The sequence below is a fragment of the Petaurus breviceps genome, unplaced genomic scaffold (assembly GCF_028583685.1).
Source record: "Petaurus breviceps papuanus isolate PSGF00001 unplaced genomic scaffold, PetGlider_PUasm1.0 90760, whole genome shotgun sequence".
Lineage (NCBI taxonomy): Eukaryota > Metazoa > Chordata > Mammalia > Diprotodontia > Petauridae > Petaurus > Petaurus breviceps.
Genome location: NW_027187338.1, coordinates 3607609 through 3621403, shown reverse-complemented (window position 1 = coordinate 3621403; position 13795 = coordinate 3607609). Strand labels below are relative to the sequence as shown.

General features: G+C 41.4%; 1 long non-coding RNA gene across 6 annotated transcripts in view; it reads right to left on the bottom strand.

The window, feature by feature from the left end:
* Window positions 1-13795, bottom strand: part of LOC138146214 (uncharacterized) — a 134598-nt gene that overhangs the window by 119457 nt on the left and 1346 nt on the right. The window lies entirely within an intron of this gene.

Sequence of the window (13795 nt, the reverse complement as noted above, 5' to 3'; positions counted from 1 at the left end):
GTGAAGAAATAGGAGTCACTATTATAATGAGATGCCAGATCTAGAGCTGAAAGGGACCCCAAAGACCGCCAAAGTCTAACCCCCTCATTCCACAGATAACCTGAGGATCAGAGAGTAAAGTAACTTGCCCCAAGTCACACAGACAAGGTTATCTGACTCCCAAACACGTGCTCATCATTCGGTAACTACAAGTTCTGTGCAGAAAGACCCTTAGAGGAAACAGAAAAGTATTAAAACATGGTTCCCAAGCTCACCGGAGCCTATTGTTCTGGAGACATGCATGATGGGTCCACATATGAAGCAACAAACAGTCCGAGCCAGAACTGTGAGTAAATGCTACATCCCAAGGCCCAGGGAAACTCTGAGTGATGCAGGAGTTCAGACAAGAGAAATTGGGAGGAGGAGGGGATTTTCTGTAAGACGTGTCACTTGAGCTATAGGGGAGGTTTCAGAACCATGGCATCTTAGAGTCAGAAAGGATCCCAGAAACTATCTAGTCCAATAACCCCCAACTCCTATTACATAAAAGAGGAAACTGACCAACATAGCTAGTGGCAGAGCAAAGACCAGAACTCAAGGCTTGTATTTGTACACCTTGCTGTTGTGGATGCCATCTGGAGGCAGCATTTTGTGCAGACACTGTCCCAGCTTGGAGTGGGGTTAAGTGGGGAAGAGAGTTCACAGGCTTATACAGACTCACAAAGAGCATATGAGGACTAAGCACAGATTATCTAGATAACAGTTACCTCTGGACCCTGTGCTCAGGAAAAGCATCTGTGGACACTCTCCTCCAAGAACATCAGAGCAGCCACAACAAGCTTAATTATTAATTAATGCCAGAAGGATTAGACTGGGAATATGGGGCTTGGAAAGAAATCATTTCTCATGGCTTCAGTGACCACCTCTGTCCAGAAGACTCCTCAATCACGAGCTCCAGCCCCAATCTCCTCCCTGAATTCCAATCTCAGGATATAAAAGTAGAACAAAGAGTACGAGATTTGGAGCTGGGGATATGCATTCAAATCTGTCATTGAATTAATAAGCATTTATTAAATAAATGCCTACTATTAAAAAAAATGCCAGACACTATGCTAACTTATGGAGGATCCCCCTGATAAAAAAAGGCAAAAGAAAGTCCTTGCCCTCAAGGAACTTACAATATAATGGAATCTAAATAACCCAGGGTAAGTCATTGAACTTCACCAGGCTTTAGATTCCTCATCTATAAAATGAGGCAGTTGTATTAGGGGATCTCTAAGGCCCTTCCAGTTCTGAATTTATGATCCCATTATCTTTAGCTGTGAATACAATCCAACCATATGCTGGATCTTTCCACTCAGCTTCCCACTCAAATTCAGCATTTCCAGAACTGAAAGCATCCTCTCCCCCCACTCATACCTGCCTCTCCTCTAAACTGTTCTATCTCTATTGATACCTATGTTTGAAACCCTGAAGTTTTCTTTCAGTCTTCCCTATACACCACATCCAATTAGCTGCCAAGTCCTACTAAGTCTGTGTAACAACAACCATGACAGCACACCTGAGGACTGCTGCTGTGAATAATTTTAAGGGTCTAATTGCATAGTATAATGAACTCTCTATTTATTCAGCAATAAACTAAACATTGTTCAATGAAGCATAACATTCATAACAACATCCTTAAGCAAAACATATCATATATAATATAACATTCAATATATCATATGGTGCATAGATACATCATTGCATTCAGTAGCATTTCCCCAAAATAATTGTTTACACAATTTGGAGGTCCCAGGCTAGGGTCTTCCATAGCACAATATATTACACAGTATATATCATTGTATCCCCAAAATCAAGAGGTCCCAGGTTAGGGTGTTCCCTAGCACAACACATCCTTTAAGGGGTAGCAGAAAATACCAACACCATCTAGGTCACAGTAAGTCACAATCTCCTCAATCAATACACAGTGTCCAAGTAGAGTCCTCTCTCATCTTGACTCAAAGCTGACTTCCAAACACCACATTTCCTCCTCTGTCCACTCCCAGCTCTTGCCTGGGTTCACACACAGGCAGCTCTCTGCTCCTGCTCCTTGTCTCAGTTCACAGGGACTGTTCCACTTTAAGCTCTTCCTGCTTCTGCCTGACAGCAGACTCCAGCGACTCCTGCCCACAGCTTCTGTTTCTAAGAAAACAAAGCGTAACAGGGCTACAATAATATTTATACACATTACCAGCACCATCATCTCAATTCACTTTAACAGCTCTTAAAAGGAGCTTGAGCTAAGCCTCCTTCCCATGGGTAGATCTCCACTTTTCAGCTCAATTCACTCATAAAGACAAACAGACAGGGCTTCTGTCTGAGAAATTAACACAGATCAACAGAGGGAGCACCAACATCACAAACATTCTTTCTGTTAGGCCTCCCCACAAGCAAGTTCCCCTAGCCACTCATGCTAGCTTTTCTCCCTCAGTTCTGCTCCTCTCTCTACTCTCTACTCTCCCTCCAAGCAATACAATATATATTTTTTTTCCAATCAAAGATTCTTGATTCAATCAAAGACCCTTGATTCAAACAAAGGCACTTGATTGGATGGAACTCATATACAAATCTCTGACTGGCTAAAACTCAATCCAGAAAAACAGCAAAAAATCTTACTTTGCTTGCCATTACAGTCTTCCTTCACAATATCTTTCCCATTTGTCCATCTTCTACATTCCCACTGTCACCACTCTAGCTTAGGCCTCCAATACCTCTTAACCTAGATTATTGTAATAGCTTCTTAATTGACCTCTCTATCTTCAGTCAGGGGGTAGTGAGGTGGATAGAGGGCCAGACCTGGAGTCAGGAAGACTCATCTCCCTAAATTCAAATTCCGCCTCAGATATTTACTAGCTGTATGACACTGGGCAAGTCACTTAACCCTGTTTGTTTCATTTCCTCATCTGTAAAATGAGATGGAGAAAGAAATGGCAAACTACCATCTTTGCCAAGAATACCCCAAATCAAGTTACAAAAGAGTAAATAGCAACTAAAACAACTGGAAAATAACAACCTTCAGTCTATTCCTTCTACAATCTATTCTTCTATTTAGTTAACTAAATAATCTTCCTAATGTATTGGTCAGATGCTATCACTACCTTATCACAAAACCTTCCTATTGCCTCTAGGATAAAAATGTGAAACTCCTTAACCTGATACTCAAGACCCTTCACAATCTGACACCAATTTGATTTTCCAGCATTATTTTACTTTAATCTGCCCTCCAGTCCAACTGGAATATTCTGAAAACATTCTGAAGAATGTTTCTGGATTCTATGCATTCAGAGTCTATTCTTTATTCTTAGAATTCATTCCTTTATCATTTCTACCTATCAATCTTTCTCTTCCTTCAGGACTCAGTTAAGATACCATCTCCTCTAAGAAGTCTCCCCAAATCTTCCCTGGTGAAAGTTTTTCCAATTTTCCTAGAGACCAGTGAAAAGCAAAGATGGCAGAGTGATGAGAAATAGTATAGTGAGTTCCTTATTGTACCCAAACCCAAATCACATGCCACCTGATTTGGAGCCCACTATTAAGCCCCTTTATATTTGTCTTATCCTACATCCTGTAATAGCTTGAAACAGCTTAAGGCATAGTTTTGGATATTGCCCAAGGCATAGTCCCCTAACCCCCTACTTCCTGAATTAGCATTCTGTATATCATCACATGTACAAGGATCAGTCCTGGGGTTATGTTTCTAAAGTTTATCTTAAGAAGAGACCAACCTGTACTCAGAACATGACCCCTAGCCTGTACATCACCCTGTACCCTCCACCCTGTTCTGGGAGGGAACCCCTTTTCAGGAAAAGTTGCACCCTTGTTCCCTTGCATCATTAGCCCTGTGCTATAGAACTAACCAATGGCAGTCCTTGGCTTCTGTATGTCATTGCTTATGCTAGCTCCCCTCCCCAATAGTGGTTTTTATGGTTTTAGCCTTTATAAGCACTGTATGTACCCCAATTCAGGGCTGCCTGATTTGAGTGTATACTCTAAGCAGTCGCTCTTAATCAATCCACACCTAAATTTACCTTGAACCCAGGTCTCAGCTCACTCTTATTCTCTGCACAACACCAAAAGCAAACTTTTCCTAATATATCTAAAAAAGACTGAATCTTGATGTGGAAATACACTATAAGTCACAGTGAGTCCTTTGTCCAGCCCAATTTGTCATAGGGAGACTGAGAGGAAGGTCTTTGGACACTGGAGATGGGTAGAGGCAGGAATATACTGCTTAGAGCATTCCGTGTAAGCAGCTATGCACAAAGGAAGAAGAAGGTCTCAGACCCATGCAGGATACCATCAGACCTTCACCAGGGCACCACCAGACACCCACAAGGGCACTGAAATGGGGACATGTGCCAACTGGTCACTATTCAGTCCCACATCACAGATCCAGGGTGGATGAGAAAGAGACCCACAGAGGCAGGGCAATGGCTTTCCCCAGTAAGGAGGCCCTGGGTGATGTACAGAGAAAGGAGCAAGTTCAAAAGCCAGCAGAAACAGACAAAAGGGCTCATACATCAGGTGCAAAGCAGAGCTCACTTCCAGCATCTAGCCTAGCCTGCTGAGGAATAATCAGAACAAAACCTGACCAAAAGAGAAGCCTACAATTCTGCCATTATGAGCCAACAGAGTTTTCCAGTTGGTTGATCAGGGTGGAATCCTGCAGCATTTACTCTTACTCAGAACCAAACCCAGGTCAGGGACTCACAGAGCTCAGACCAGCAGGGCAACAATCAGACTTTACCCTGGATCAGACCCCTTTGGGAATTCTGATAGCTTGCAAGACCTCAGCCTGTTCCTGAGAATAATACAACATTCAAAATCCCAAGAAAGCAGCAACAGAACTAGTTCAGACCTTCCCTTCCAAAGTGCCACAGAGTCCAGCTCTAACATCAAAACTGAAGTCAGAAATTTGTCTGGAAGAATGGGCAAACAAAAAAAGAATCCCTGGGGTGGCTAGGTGGCACAGTGAATAGAGCACTGGCCCTGGAATCAGGGGGACCTGAGTTCAAGTCCAGCCTCAGACACTTAACACTTACTAGCCCATGTGACCTTGGGCAAGTCACTTAACCCCAATTGCTCTGCCTTCCCCCCTCCCAAAAAAAAAAAAAGAATCCCACCATAATGAGAATGGTGATAATGAGCTGTTATGGTGGCAGAGACACTCAAGACACAAACATAAAAGAAAAGAATGACTTCAAAATATCTACAAGCATTGCCTCAGAGGAAAACATGGCTTGGGCACAAACTCAACTAGAATTCCTGGAAGAGATTAAACAAGAGTCTAAAAAAAGATTTTTAAAATGTTTTTAAAAAATAGAATGAACACTTGAGGAAAACTTGGGAAGAGAAATGATTGATATGGAAGAAAGAATGGAAAGAGGAATGAAAAACTTGGCACAAGAAGTACAAAATCTTGTCCAAACAACAAACTCCCTGAAAATTTAAACGGACCAAATAGAGGCCAATAACTCCATGATGGAACAAGAAATATTAAAAACAAAGTCAAAGGGTTAAAAAATGGAAGAAAATGTAAAGTGTCTTATAGCAAAAACAATTGTCCTGGAAAACAGATCAAGGAGAAAAAAATAAGAATTATTGGACTACCTGAATGTCATAATGAAAAAAAAGAACCTAGACATTCTGTTTCAAGAATCTCAAAAGAAAACTGCCAAGATCTCTTAGAACCAGAGTGTGAAGTGGGGGAGAAAGGGGTGGGGGGGGGGGAAGAAGCCACTAGTCACCTCCTGAAAGAAATCCTCAAATGAAAATTCCCAGAAACATCATAGCCAAAATTCAAAGCTTTCAGGTTAAAGAAAAAATACTGCAAGCAGTCAGAAATAAAGAATTTGAGTACCAGAGGAGCCACTGTCACAATCACATGCGATTTAGCAGCCTTTATAAAGAAGAAAATAATTTTAAATACAATATTTCATAAGGCAAAGTAGATGGGTTTACAGCTAAGAAAACTTACCCAGAAAAAAAACTGATTATTAATGCTGAAAGGGAGAGAGGAGGGAAATGCAAGGAGAAATGGACCTTTAATGAAATAGAGGACTTCAAACATTCCTGATGAAAAGACCAGAGGGTGTGTAGAAACTCTGAAGTGCAAACAGAGGAGTGAAGAGAAAGGTAAATGTAAATGAACAATGATAAAGGGTAAACTTAACAAGAGTAAACTGATCACATTCAAATATGATACATGTATGATATGATACATGTATCCCTTCTGATCCCTATCATCATCAGGGTTAAAAGGGGAGCCCCATTAGACAAAGCCTGGAAGTAATTTTATTATGTCTTGATGGTCTTAAGAAAAGTATGGAAAGAGAGGGGAAGAAAAATACACTGGGGGGAGGGAAAGAAAGATTAAGGGAAATTATTTTACATAATTAGGGTACACAAGTAGATATTTATACAAACAAGGTAGGGGTAGTGACTGATACTTGAACTTCACTCTCATCTGAATTGGTCAAAAAGAGAAATATACACACAGAGCTGGGTACAGAAATAAGTTTGACTCAACAGTGAAATAGGAGGGAAAGAGGAAAAAGAAGAAGGGGGAATTAGAGAGAAAGTAAATTAAGGGAGAGATTAAGCAAAACAAATTCTAAGGATGTAGAAAAATATTTGTAGCTATTTTTGATGTGGCAAAGAATCAGAATCTGAAAGGATGCCCATAAACTAGGGAATGAGTAAACAAGTTATGGTATATAAATGTAGAACTCGTATTGTGTTGAATTGTGCTGAACTCTTAACAGCAAAATTACCAACCAGGATTCCAAAAGACTAATGATGAAACATGCTACCCACCTCCTGACAGAGGATTAAATAACTCAGAATGCAGAATGAAACAAATGTGTTCTAGGATATCGCCATTGTTTGTCCTGATTGGCTATACAAAGTAATAGGTTTTGTTTTTCTCGTGTTTTCAACAGGGCTAGGGTAGGGAGAAAGTTGTGTTGGAAAGGGGAGGAAAGCAGATCGTGATCTTGAGTGATTAAAACAAAAATAAATGTTTACCTTGAGAATTCTGATCAACACAATGACCAACTACAACAGTTCCTGAGAACTCATAATGAAACATGCAGCCCACCTCCTGACAGAGAGGTAATAGACTCCAAGTACAGACTGAGACATTTTTTTAAGACATGGCCAAGTAGAAATTTTGTTTTCCTTGACTATACATGCTTAAAACAGGGAAAAAAAAATTCATAGATTACTTTGCATGTCTAAGGTACTGTTCTTTTTGTATGAGGACGTTTTATTTGTGGAAACAGAAAAAGAATATTTTGTGTGAAACAGAAAAGTGATTTGAAGAAACAAAGAAATGCTGAAGACCTAAGAGAAAACATCCCCTCAGATTAATATACATGGAGGATCTATTTGAAAGCAGCTCAGAGCCAAAAGTACTAACTATAAAGATGGCTGCTTGCACTTTGTCTCCCAGAAGCCAATTTAAATATCATTGTTGTCAGGATTTTGTAGTTTATTTGGGGGAAATTATATCAATGAACAGTTTGGGAACTATGGGACTATTGTGTAATAACTATTTGTGTCATGGCTAATACAAGCTAGAGATAGGTTATTTCACTCCAGACAGTGCTGGTTTGAAACAGAAGAGTCAATGGGAGATCAGCAGATAAGACAAGGAAGGACAGGGCAGAGCAAGGCAAGGCAGGACAGGACAGGGCAAGGCAGGACAGAACAATCTGATGACAGAAGAAAGAAGCACAGAATCATCCTCTTGCCTGCCTCATTTAAAACGTGAAAATCTCAATTCACCCAGAGCATGAACCAAAACGGTGAGAAAGGAAGGACTTTCCTTCCCTTGCTCCCTCTCTTATTCCAACTCTAAGAAATGAGCCCGGGAGTGTTTGTTTCTGTTCTTTGTTGTTTCTCCTCAGTTCCCAGGTGCTGGAGGAGGCAGGTGATCCCTACTTGCAGGCCAGATGGTGTAGCCATCCATCTAGCCCAAACATCAAAACCCTGAGGAGCCAGGGTATCTAGGACTGGAACCCAAAGGGAATTTTAGACTTGGAACTGGAACTGTGTGGTCTATGGGAACCCAGCTAAGCAGGGAACCTAATCCCCTTCACCTCTCCAGAGACTGAGGTAATGCAAGGTAGAAGGGTGATTATGCCTCCCGTGTATTGGAGGACTAAGCTTGTATATTCATAATTATATCTTTTGAAGTAAAAATTTCTGCGTAAAAGCAAAACACATACACACACGAAATGATATGTGGAGGCAGAGAGCAGCTGAAATGAGAGTTGAGACAATTTAAAGCTTGAACTGATCCCCTCTCTAAGCTAAAAGTGAGGGAGACAGGTTTTGCTTCTGGGGGCTGACTGGAAGAAAACTGTTGCTGGGAGCTGGTTACAGAAAGCAAAATCCACTGGTGTTTGAAGAAGTGGCTGGGGGCAGCCAGGTAGCACAGCGAGTAAGAGCCCCGGCTCCAGTGTCAGGATGACCTGGGGATCAAATCTGGGCTCAGACACTTAGCACCCACCCAGAAACACCTGGCCATGTAACCTTGAGCAAGTTACTTAACACCAATTGCTTAGGGGCGGCCAGGTGGATCAGTGAGTAAGAGCACCGGCTCCAGTGTCGGGATGACCTGGGGATCAAATCTGGACTCAGATACTCAGCACCACACCCAGAAATAACTGGCCATGTAAACTTGAGCAAGTTACTTAACCCCGATTGCTTAAAAAATAAAATAAAATAAATTTTTAAAAAAGAGGTGGCTGGGCTAAGATGCCTCAGACACACCATCTATAGTTTGAGAACTGACAGACCAGGCAGTCTGTACCACTGCTCTGGGAACTGCTTTGATTGGATGAGAGCTCTGATGTTGGGAGATGATTGGAGGAAAGCAGAACCCTCTGGTTTGAAGGGCTGGCTGGACTTGTCTACCCATTTCAGGTTTAAGTGAATTGCTTGTCATTAAAAGAGTGTTACACTATTTTTTGGTTTTGTTTTTGTTTTATTTTTTAAGTTTAATACTGCTTCAGTGATGAGAGTAACAGAGAAGTGCTTTGTCCAGAAAGGGAATGGAAAGGCCCAGAAGAGGGATGACCCCACCCAGCCAGTGACTTACGGAACAGGATATTTATTCCCTGAGGAACATCACGACCTCTAGCTCAGTTCTGATTTTCCCCAAGCACATGGTTTTCCCTACTGCTATGCCTCACTTGGTTTCTGGAAGTTTATGCCTTTCACAAACACATAGACACTGTGTACACTAGCAGGAGAGTGGAACCTGATTTATGGGTGTACTGTTATGTTTTGTTTTGATTTGTGATTTGATTTTATTTATGATTTGATTATTCCCGCTTTTGCCTCCTCTTGAGAAAATGCTGTGTTTTGGTTAGTCTTACTTTTGCCTTCTTGTTTAATAAATATTTCATATCTGAGTGGGTGGGTACCACTGCCTACCATGTAAAAGTTATATACGGTTCTGTCCACTGTCTTTATCACATTCAACTTTGCTTCTAACTTATTTGTGTACATGGCATATCACTCTCTTGGATTGTAAGCTCCTTGGGCATAGGGTCCATGTTATTTTTCATTTTTGCCTATCTAGGGGCAATGAATAGCACTGTAGACTGAGCCCAGTAGGTGCTTAGCACATATTGGCTCATTTAAATCAACTACATTGTGAACTTAGGATAACATCATAGAATCACAAACTTACAGCCAGTAGGGACCAGAGACATCCCCCCAGTCCAACCGTATGATTTTACTAAGAATCAGAAAGATGGAGTGATTGGCCTAAGATTATACTAGTAGCAACTAGAGCTGGGACTGGAAGAACCTGAATCATCGGATTCTAGGACTAGAACCAGAAGAGAGACCTCAGAGGTAACCTAGTCATAGGATGATCAAGAGCCAGAGGGGAACCCAGAGGTTCCTCCTTCATTGTACAGATAAGGAAACTGAGACCCTGGGAGTTTAAATGACTGGCTCAAGGACATATAGGGGGTGGAGGTAGGATCTGAACCCAGGCCTTCTGACTCCAGATCCAAGCTTCACTGCCTCATCATGCTGCATATGCAAGTGACATGATTGACCACCCATCAATAACAAAGGCAGTGTCTTAATAGTCTTAATAGTGGACCCTGATTGTCCTTAGCATTATAGACTCAACAAACACAGCTCCAGAAATTCCCTCTCACAGTTATTGAAACCACACTCCCAAGTATCCTGTTTTCATGCATAGGTGCTCTAGTTCATTATCACATCAACAATATAAAATTCAATATGGGAATCTGGATTTTTTTTTAAGAGTGAAGGAAAGTAACAGAACTGGAATATATATATATATATATATATATATATATATATATAAAGTTTAATACATCAGTTAAGACAGTCATTTGGTTGAGGAGTTAGGCAGAGACCGTAAGTGCTTTGCCTTCTTGTTTAATAAATATTCTAAGCTATGACTGAGGTAAGACAGTGATTTAGGACAGTAGCTGGAAGAGCAGCAAAACCAAGAACCTGAGAAAACTTAGGAGAGAATGAATTTGGGGTAGCTGAAAAAGAAATCATGGAAGGGAAATGGAACCAATAAAATAGAAACTACTTGACCACAGAGATTGTTTCCAAAGGATTTGAGGATTGTATGAAATATGAGATAATGCAGGTAATACACTTGTAAACCTTAAAGTACTATAGAGACCCCAAAGCCTAGTAGAGCAGGGCCAGGAATATGCCAAACATTTAAAAGAGACTCGTGGGGAAGGAGTCAAAATGGTGGAGTAGAAACAGAACTTCCTCGAGGCTCCGGCTTCCACCTCCTCCAATTCATGTAAAAGGTGACTCTGAAGAAACTTTGGAGCTACAGAACCCACAAAATGACATAGAGAAGCTAACCTCCCACTGAGGACAGCAGCCAGCACAGCACTCTGGGAGCCGACCCCAGCCCCATGAGCCCAAGGTTTTAGCCCCAGGGTGGGCCTAACCAGCCACCAGCTAGAGGGACTTCAGATCAGCAGTAGCTGTGGCCATTTCCAGAATTATCAACACATAGATGCAAAGGACAAAGTGAGAGGTCAGTGCAGTGTGGACTTTGGGATCGAGTAGTTTGGGAGTGTGGTCAGCCTTTGCCCCTGGGGTGAGAAGCAGCTGAGGCACAGCAACTATGCAGCCACAGCCACATGGCTGCTTCAGCTCCTGGCCTGCAGAGTGTAGGGGGACCAAGCAACCAGTCTGAGTGGTAATCACTCTTGCTTTAACCTGCTTGGATCTGGATCACTGCCTAGGGTGGAGGTCCTGAGGTGTGCAACCAGCTTGCCAGAGGGAGTGGAGGCTTCAGAGAGGGCGCCCAACTAATACCTTTGGCAGCTGAGAAAACCCCAGCATTTGGTACGAAGCTCCCCTGTCTGGTAGCAGAGTCCTACTGTGGCAAAAAGCCCAAAAGTCAAGTAATTGAGTGGCAACATGAGCAAACAAGGGAAGCAAAGCAAGCAAAGTAACCCAACTTTACACTCCTATTTTGGGGACAAAAAAGGATCAAAGCATGGAACAGGAGGAAGACAGCCAAGTCAGAACTCCTGCACCAAAAACTTCCAAGAAAAATATGAGCTGGTTTCAGGCCATAGAGGACCTTAAGAGGGATTTTGAAAACCAAATAAGAGAAGTGGAGGAAAATTTAAGAAGAGAAATGAGAACGATGTAAGAAAATTATGAAATGTGAGTCAACAACCTGACTGAAGAAAATAACACCTTAAAAAATAGACTAGGGGTGGCTAGGTGGCACAGTGAGTAGAGCACCGGCCCTGAAGTCAGGAGGACCTGGGTTCGGATCCAGCCTCAGACACTTGACATACACACAAAAAAAAATCTAGCCCTGTGACCTTGGGCAAGTCACTTAACCCCAATTGCCCTACCCTCCCCCTCCAAAAAAATAGACTAACTCAAATGTCAAAAGAGGCTCAAAAAGGCAATGAGGAGAAGAATGCCTTAAAAAGCCAAATTTGCCAGATGGAAAAAGAATCTCAAAACCTCACTGAAGAGAATCATTCCTTCAGAATTAGATTGGAGCAAATGGAAGCTAGTGACTTTATGAGAAATCAAGATACTATTAAACAGATCCAAACAAATGAAAAAATAGAAGGCAATGTGAAATATCTCACTGGGAAAACTACTGACCTGGAAAATAGATCCAGGAAAGACAATTTTAAAATTATTGGGCTACCTGAAAGCCATGATCAAAAAAAGAACCTAGAAATCATCCTTCAAGAAATGCTCAAGGAAAACTGCCCTGATGTTTTAGAACCAGAGGACAAAATAGAGGTTGAAAGAATCCACCAATCACCTCCTGAAAAAGATCCCAAAAAGAAAACTCCTAGGAATATTATATTCAGGTTCTGGAATTCCCAGATCAAGGAAAAAATATTACAAGCAGCCAGGAACAAACAATTTGAATACTGTGGAAACACAATCAGGATAACACAGGATCTGGCAGCTTCTACACTGAGGGATCGAACGGCTTGGAATATGATATTCCGGAGGTCAAAGGAGCTGGGATTAAAACCAAGAATCACCTACCAAGAATTAAAACCTGCAAAACTGAGTATCATGTTTCAGGGGAAAATGTGGTCATTGAGCAGAATAGAGGTCTTTCAAGCATTCTTGATGAAAAAACCAGAGTTGAATAGAAAATCTGATATTCAGATACAAGAAGCAAGAGAAGCATGAAAAGGTAAACAGGGAAAAGAAATCATAAGGAACTTATCAAAGTTGAACTATTTACATCCCTACATGGAAAAACAATAATTGTAATTGATGAAAGTTTTCTCAGTATGAGAATAGTTGAAGGGAATAGAAATGTGTATATATACATATATATACATACATGTCTATATAGGAGGGTATATGGGCGTATGAATACATATGTGAATGTGTGTATATATGTGTACAGGTATACATAGATAGAGGGCACAGGACCAATTTAACAGGAAGGGATGATACTTAAAAGGTGAAATTAAGAGGTGAGAGAGGAATATAATGAGAGGAGATGGGGAGAGACAGAATGGGGTAAATTATCTCATAAAGAAGAGGCAAGGGAAAATTGTTACAATAGAGAGGAAGAACAGGAAGGCAAAAGGGAATGGGTCAACCTTATTCTCATTGAATTTGGCTCAGGGAGGGAATGATATACACACTAAATAGGGTATCTCACCCTACAGGAGAGTAGGGGGGAAGGGGATGAGAGGGGGCATGATGAAAGGGAGGGCAGGCTGGGGTGTAGGGAAGTTGAAAGCACCCACTTTTGAAAAGGGACAGGATCAAAGGAGAGAATAGAAGTGGAAGGTGGGATAGGAGGGGGGGAAATATAGTCAGTCTTTTCAATATATCCACTATGGAAATGTTTTGCACAGCTACACATGTACAACCTATACTGAATTGCTTATCTTCCCAGTAAGGGTGGGTGACAAGGGAGGAAGGGAATGAATCTGGAATTCAAAGTTTTAAAATCAAATACATATATACTATTATTTTACATGTAACCGGGAAATAAGATATACAGGCACTGGGGCATAGAGATCCACCGTGCCCTACTGGACAGTTGGAGAGGGTATGGGAGAAGATATGGGAGAGAGCAGATTGGAGGAGGGGATATCCACTGGGATCACTATTTTGGTGCGGTGGTTAGGGGGAAACCGGGGAGAAAATTTGCAACTCAAAATCTTGTGGAAATGAATGATGTAAACTAGAAGTAAATAAAGCATTTGATTAAAAAAGAGAGAGATTCGTTCCT